Raw genomic sequence first — 8,186 nt, forward strand, 5'->3', positions numbered from 1 at the left:
TATATTCTTCTGTGGGTTATAATTCAGTATTCTTATTGTGTCACCAAAATTTTTCCGCTTTTCAGTGTTGGGAGCTCCCTGAGTTTGATTTTATCAGACAGCCCCGGGCTGAGAGGCATTCTACGAAACAAGTGACTGTCATTCCTCGTACATGCACAGGTCATGAGACCAGGGGAGACATGGCACCGGCCCCAACAGGGGGACACCCAGGACACAGACGACTGTGTGACGTGGGATCCTGGACCGAACTCAGAACAGAAAAAAAGATGCTGGTTTAAAATAATGGCGGGATCTGAATTATGTCATTACCTTAGTTACCAGCGTGGTACCCAAGTTAATCTCTGATGCTCGACGAACGGACCACGGTCACATGGATGGTACCATCCCAGGGAGTCGGGTGCAGGCAAGTCCCCAGGTGCCCTTATACCGAAATCCGCATGGCAAGACTCAGTGTTTGGCCAATGTGCCAGGTGCTGCTTCTGAGACTTGTCTGTCTTTCTGGTGATGCATGTTTTCTAACTTTGCCCCATTAGTGGGCTGATATTTTAAATGAAATCATATGGATCTTAAATCTACAGAAATGATTTCTCTCTGCTTCACTCAAAGATTCTGACACTGAGTGGCTAAGTAGGTTTCCCCCCGGCTTAAACAACTAACAGAATGACTTCCACAAACAAAAAAAAAAATAGAAAAAAATTTAAAAACTTTAAGCTCTCAATCAATCAATGAAACCATAATTATTTCACTGTGCAAACTATACCTAATTAGGCAAAGTGAATGCTTTGTTTTTCAACAAGTATAATGAAGCTCTTTAAATTCAGATTTATGAGATCACGTGGCAAACGGGTCCTTGCCCGCATTTCATTCTGTCGCAATCAGCATTCTTCACGGTCAAAATTGTTGAGATTTGTCTCAATTCCTGCAGAGATGACAGGAATTTATTCAGTCTCTGGCTGCTTGACAGAGAGGAATGGCCAGTTCCTGCCCCTGAGATTTTCAGAGTTGGGGAGAGTAGCTCCGAGATAAGAAAAGGAAAGAAATATATGAATTGCACGGAACGCCCGGTTGACCTTGGGAAGCCCAGGACCCCTTCCTTCCACGCTGTGAGCCACGGTTGCAAACACCTAGATTTGCCACGTCCGCGCTCCAGCACAGTTCGAAAAGGAGAGAAAATGTAAGAATCGCCCCTTCATTTCGACTCATTATTACGTGTCTTCTTCTTGTCTGCTGTGCCTTTCGGATATGGATGCTTTGCGTTATTATTATTATTTTTTACTTCAATTAAATACTGGATTAGACACACAGATAGTTGTTGTTTTTCTGCAAAGCACATTTAGTTGAGTACTGCCGTCTGAGCAGCTAATAATGTTTTGATCCACGTGGAAAAAAAAACAACACATGAATAGCTGTGTGCGACGATGTCAATTCTTGGCACGTGCTGTGGATGATGAGTCTGGAGGAACTTCATTGTCATCTGCATAAAGAGCACATCAGACGGTGGGAACAAGCTGCAGTCGGAGTCGGATGCGAGCTTATGAACATATCAACCTGGATAAAACAGAACCTCATGGCCGGCTACGAAGTCTTGGAGTTTGCACACATCTGATGTGGACGGACGTGTTCGCCGTAAGGGCTGCGTGATGACTCGGTGTGTTTAAGGCTCTGACACACGACAGGGCAGCGAAGGGAACGGAGCTCGGTGCCGCGTACACACTGGAGGGCGTGGCTGTGACCCTGATGGCCGGGGCAGCAGAAAACTGTGGCAGGAAGCGGGGAGGTGGCAGGTCGAGAAGGTGCAGGGGACAAACATTTGGTGACGGACGGAAATCTGACTCTGCGTGGTGGACACGGAAGGCAATATAGACACATGACATACCATTGAATTGTACCCTCGAAACGTACGTGATTTTATTAACCGGTGTCACCCCAGTAATTTTTAATAAAAAGTAAAAAAAAAATTGTAAAGGAAAGATCTGTGACAGGCCCGGGGGCGGGGCACACGAAGGTCGATGAAGAAATGATAACAGGCTGTGAATTCAGTTTTTTTGTGCACGCCCAGCATCTGCCCTGGGGCACCTTGGAAAGCTCATCTATTTAAATTCCGACTTTCCAGTTTTCTACCTCTAGTTATTATCAGACACGGCCGTAAGTCTTCTAGAGTCTTCTGGGAAAGCGGAATTGGCTCACATGGGTATCGGGGGGTCGTGTAACATTGAACCAATCACATCGCCTTGAGGCAGCGGTGCTGGGAGGCTCGTGACTCACCCGTGGCCACGGGACACGGAGCCGCGTGTTCCCCTCACACTCAGCTGTGTGAGGATGAGGACGTAGAACCTGGACGGACCCGACACCCACCACCTCACAGATGATTCTCAAACGGTTCACCGGACGCGTCGACACCTTTTGGCTTCAGCATCTTCGCGGCCAGCGGGATGCGCTGCCTGCTTTGGGGCCAAATGTCCATCTGCTACATGTCACACCGCTGGAGACGACGTGCCCCGAGTTGTCTTCCTGTCATGCTGAGCTCTTTCCTGCGTACGGAGGATCAGCCACCCCCTGCCTTCTCTTTCCCGCGGGCCGTTTGCTCCGACTGCAGAAGCAGCGGCCTCCCGGTGATGCGGGTCGCAGCGTGGCGGCCGACGGCCAGGCGGGGACCACCACGCTCGCTTCATTCACCCTGAAAGCTCCGTGCGATTTGAGAAATCTTCCCCGTAAAGTGCCCGGCGTGCGCACGAGGGTCGCCACCCTGAATTACGATTGGCGCCGTGCGCTTGGTCCTTGTCGTACTCGCGAACCATGACAAGGGCCCGGCCTCTCACGAACCGAGAGCGGGGGACACTTTCTCGCACGGACCCCGCCGGACGCGTCCACTCTGTACCCTCGTCAGACAGACGTTTCCGTCTCGGCCCTGACTTTTCGTCCCGTTGATACAGTGACGCCCACAGCGACGTTATTCATTGCTATTCCCGAGTCACGAAACTAACTCTGCAGTTAAAGACAATGCAACTTGCACGTGGGATGATATTTCCGTGTGTGATTTAGGCGGGGAAGCTGTGTGCTGCGTACAGGAAGGACATAGTGTCCCTAAACCGCTTCAAACAGATCGTCACTTTACTTTTAGCCAGATCTCATAAAATGCAGTCCCATATTTCATTGATATATTGACCTCCCATTGCGAGGCACCTCAACCTGTATGGGAACGAAATGTTTTAAGAGATACTTCTAAGATGCTTTACTTTGGGGACATATATCTAAGACGGAGCACATTAAGATTCCCCACTGAATGTCCCAAAAAGAAATTCTTACCTTCCTGTAAATTTGAACACTTTTTACTAGACTGAGATGCAGGAATTCCATGAAACTCAAAAAAAAATGGTGATATTTAAAAGAGAGATGTCATCCATAACATGGCAGGGATCTCAACCGCAGATCCCCAAATCTGAACAATTGATCACGATCATATTTCATGTTCCTGGCGTAACTGATAAGTAGTTTACGTACAAATGAAAACAGGTTTCGACGGCGAGTTGGGATTCACTGCAGATTCAAAGGACTGACGGGAGGCCGGAGCCGCAGACGAGCAAATCACTTGCGGATGGCTCAGACTCCCCAGATTCTCAGTAAAATGCGTGTAAACGGAATGCAATTGCCTCGCATCCATAAGTGATGGGTTTCACGTTGTCGGGGGCGTGGCCCTTCCGTCTCTTCAGCCAGGGGCTTGAAGGATTCATTTCCCCATCGCTGCCTTCCTCAGAAGCCAGATTTCAGATGAAAACAAACCTCACGCTCCCTGAATTCAAAACGCCGCTATGAAAAGCATCTCTCAGACTTCAGTTTCGCGGGGAGCATGCAGGCGTCACCCAACCTGTCAGTCACCGGAGATGAGGGTGACATGCACTTGGCTGGGGCTGGGCGTAATTAACATGAATCGAAAGGCAAACCAGCCCGGCCGAAGAGAGAGATTAAAATCCACCCTCTCGTTTCAGAATCGATTTCCTCCGTGAATAGAAGACATTTATCCTCATCTCCCCAGGCTTCGTCGTGCTGTCTTCCTGTGTTTACGGTCTCCCAGATTCCAAAGGACCCTCCGCAGGATTTATGTCCAGATTCCGCCAACATCATGAAGCCGCCTGAAACTTTCTGTTCGGAGATGTTTCTGAGTGCCTTTTCTGGGGTTCACTTTATCTGCAGCACCCCCCAAATCCAAGTCTCCCCTTCTTATTGATTCGCTCACTTTTAATTTCCTGCAGTGAGAACCAAGAGATTAATGGGTAAAAATTATTTTAAAAATGGAAGCAATGGTAAAGAGACGGCCATGGCTTGTGCGCTGTTAGGGTCAGGAGCGGTCTGAGCTGTCGTGACCAGGGCTTTACCTGGCTGTCGTCTGGACCACGGACACAGGTGCACACATGTTAACGGACCCTTGGTTTGTGGCCTAATTCACAGTTAACCTTCAAAACTGTCTCCCTGGGCTTGCGAAGAATTTTATTTGTGGTTTTATTCTTATTGATTAGATCCAGCTCATTAATCATGGTGTTTAATTTTGCCCCATTTTTCCAGCCGGGATGGTATAAATGACAGTCTGACTGTGATGACTGCTTGAAGCTTCTAAGTGGATCTTTTTTTTCTCTCCAAGTGTGTTGCTATGTTATTTGGTGCATGCAAATTTAGATTTCACATAAAACACCATTTTTTTATCACCACACAAAAATACCCTATATCTTAAAGATATCTGTATGATATTAATATAGTTACACTAGTTTCGCTCTGTTTGATCATTGCCCCATTACCATTTTTATATAGAGCATTTGGGTCCACACATTTTAGATGAAATAGGGCATCTGCTTCTCTTTTCTCATTTTTATACATATATTTTGAATGAATATGGAAAGATTTCTTCTAATCCTGATTGGAATTCTTCTTATCTTTTTGAATTAAAAAAGAAAAAGACCACCTTTACAATTTCACTATAGTCTAGTATAATTAAGATACTGCCTATAGTGCAATTTCTATCTGTATTCTTCTTAGAGATGTGTAAAATCATTTCTTAATCATTCATGTTTTCTGAACTTTAGCTCTCTATATGGAATTCTGCCCAACTTCTTCAAGTTTCCAGAATGCTCATATTTTTTTATAGCTGAGTCTATTCTGCATTTTAAGCCATCTTTTGAAGTTTAATTTTTAAATAGTTACAAGATAACTTAAACAGAAACAATAGCTATCTACTTATAGCTTAAGAAATCCCATTACAATAAATAGTCGTTAATCATTATCAACGAAACAAATAGCAAAATATCCATTAGTCAGTTTTTTACCTTGTGCATGTGTCTGTATTTGTTTATGTGGAAACGCTGCCCTATTTCATCCTCATTATTGCATCAAATAGGACGGAATGCATTGTTTAAAAAAACTAAATTTAATAATTAAATTGGAACATCAGTTGGGGAAGTCTGTTAATAAATGTGTTTCTTTTTACATAACAGCTATGACTCATGATAAAGTGCTTTTTCTTCTTTGGCTCCAAATTAGATTAATAAAATTGCTATTTCGTTTATACCCTAGAGCTTATCATATAAAGTGGAAATACATTTTGAAAACATGGAGGAAAAAAAATTCTAACCAGTGTCTAGCACAGTGTTACAATGTGTTCATACACATCTGGTAAGTCGTTCCATTGCTAAAGCAAGGAAGAATACTACAACATATGAAAATCCATAAAAATTATAGGCCGAGGGAGAACTAGAAAACTCCAAAAAATTTTTGGCTGGACTGCAAGTCCCTGTCTGCTTCTCACAGTCATGAGTTGAATATCTTCCAATTAAGAATAGTTCTGTGTTACCTTTCACACTGAGATATAATATAATTAGAATTGGCTTTCGTGCGTGCTGGGAGGTTAAAAGTCGATACTCTTTCATGTTTTTGTATCCAAAGAATCTCTTTCCCTCTCTCCCTGGTGCCATCTTTGTCGTGAATTGAGAGACAGTAGTCATGTGCATCTTCTCCTCAAAGCTCCGTCATTTCCCATTAATCGTCATGTCTGTTTTTGTGTCTGTAACATACTGCTGAAGTATTGTTGTAATTACTAGTGGTGTAAGTTCTCAGTATATTCTTATTCATCAAGATCATCTCACCGGGTCTTAGTGCTTGTCGTTTCTATTGTAGTTTATCACTGACATTGATTTTCACAGAAACCCTGCGTTAGCTTTGATTCTGTTTTGTCGATTCCAGAGATAAATTTGAGACTTGACGCCTTTATATTCTAAGCATTTAAATAAAGATATTAACACGTAGGGTGAGCGATAGATCCTTGAGTCCACTAAAAGTCATTCAATGTGTTAATGTTTAAAAAATAACTGAAAATTTAGATATATGCACTAACTAGCATAGTAAAAAAAAATCTATAAAAAGGTTCTTTATTCCGTAATCATAGTATAACATTTATGTTTTATTTACTTGATTTTAGTAAAATATTGATTTTGAGCTCGCAGTTTTCCAGCTTGCCTTGTTGCATTTTTTTCCCCACGAAACAGCGTTTCCTTAACTTTGAAAGAAAAACAAACAAAAAAAAATTGACGAAGGAGCAATTCGTCCACTTTTAGATCTGGATTTGAGCTTTATAATTTCCCTGTTGGGTAACTGATCCTTCAAAGTAAAATTACTGGCAAAAAAAAAAGCTATTCTTGGGAAAAATGAGATGGGTGGGATCTGCCGAAAAAACACGGCTCTCGACAGCCATCCACTGGGCTGCGAGCCTGTGACTCGGAGGAAACTGTGTTACTGTGTTTGCCACCCTGAGCACACGCACAGATGTCCAGCTTGTCATGGACGTCGTAGGACTTGACGAGCGAAGTTTGATGCTGATGTCTTTGTGTGAGTTAGGGCGATACAGCGGCAGAGAATAATGGATTCTCCTGACCCAAAGCAGCTGGAACATCGTCATCTTGCTGGCGGCAAACGCCACGCCGACGTCGGACTTGGGTTTCGTGATGGGTTTCCGTGCAGGAAAACGGCTGCTTCGTAAAAGCTACCGTGTCCCGTGACCATTATCTTCGGACTTGCTACTGGACTCATCGCCTCAGATAAATTCCTAATGACAGATACTAATCTTTACAAACTTGTGACCAGCAAGTGGCCGTCCCCTGAATTACTGAGCTATGCAGTTTTTCTTCAAATATTTGAAGGCATTAGAGTAAGAATTTCTGATAGGTTCCGAGAATCTTGCGGGGGAAAAGGACCATCTTTTTGTTGTTGTTTATTTGTTTTTTAGTCAAGGCAACCCTTGGTTGACCTCGCAGATTGCAAGGACCTTGTCAGCTTACAATCCCTTATTTTTTAAATTTTTTACGGCTACAGCATCTGGTCTTCCTAGGTGGTCTCCCATTCAAGCACTAACCAGGCCCGACCCTGCTTAGCTTCCGAAATCAGACCGGATCGGGCTTGTTCAGGGTGGCACGGCCGTAGACCGGTCTTTTGTTTTAAAGGACGTTTGACATTACTTTCTTCTGCATGTTGATTTTAAAATCATATATTCCAAGTCATAACATAAATAATATGGAGAAAATATATGGATGGTGCAATTTTGTGGAACTTAAATATTCTACCACATGGGAGACTGTGAGATTTAGTACGTAAACAAATGAAGGTCATTATTGTCCACATCGCTGTGTATACCACCTCCCTAGTTGATTTATTATCACTACAAATTATTTAGCTGATTTTTTTGGAATCCACATATATTCATATAAATGTGTGGTGTTTCTTAAATAAGCATTTTAAATTTTAAAGATGACACTACAAAACTTACTGACTTCATAAAAGTCGGTTTAATTGTTGACTGCCATTAAATTTTTATGGTTATTTTCCTGAAAATATAGTGTATGGCACTTTTTACCAGGTGGTAGAAAATGTTCTTCCTCTTTTTTAACATTTTTTTCTGTAACGTTTCTAATGAAATGTTATGTGCTCTGTGGTTTGATTTTTAACTCTCCAAACAGCTATACTATCATCCGTTTTTCTTTTCATTCTCTACATTTTCGTGGGCAAGAGAGGTTCGTCTTGGTTCAATCTGGCATTTAACCACGCCTCCTGTAAACTTTATTATCTCAGAGTGGAGCAGGTAAGTTCCTATAGCAAGTTTAAGGTGAGAAGTTGTAAATCTAGCATTCTTTAAGTGGGTGTGTTCTTTT

General features: G+C 42.9%; 1 pseudogene; it reads right to left on the reverse strand.

The window, feature by feature from the left end:
* Nucleotides 1-7,344: 7,344 nt before the first annotated feature.
* LOC120611021 (uncharacterized) lies at nucleotides 7,345-7,463 on the reverse strand (annotated as a pseudogene).
* Between the last annotated feature and the right edge of the window lie 723 nt (nucleotides 7,464-8,186).

Source organism: Pteropus medius, unplaced genomic scaffold, assembly GCF_902729225.1.
Source record: "Pteropus medius unplaced genomic scaffold, Ma_sr-lr_union100, whole genome shotgun sequence".
NCBI lineage: Eukaryota > Metazoa > Chordata > Mammalia > Chiroptera > Pteropodidae > Pteropus > Pteropus medius.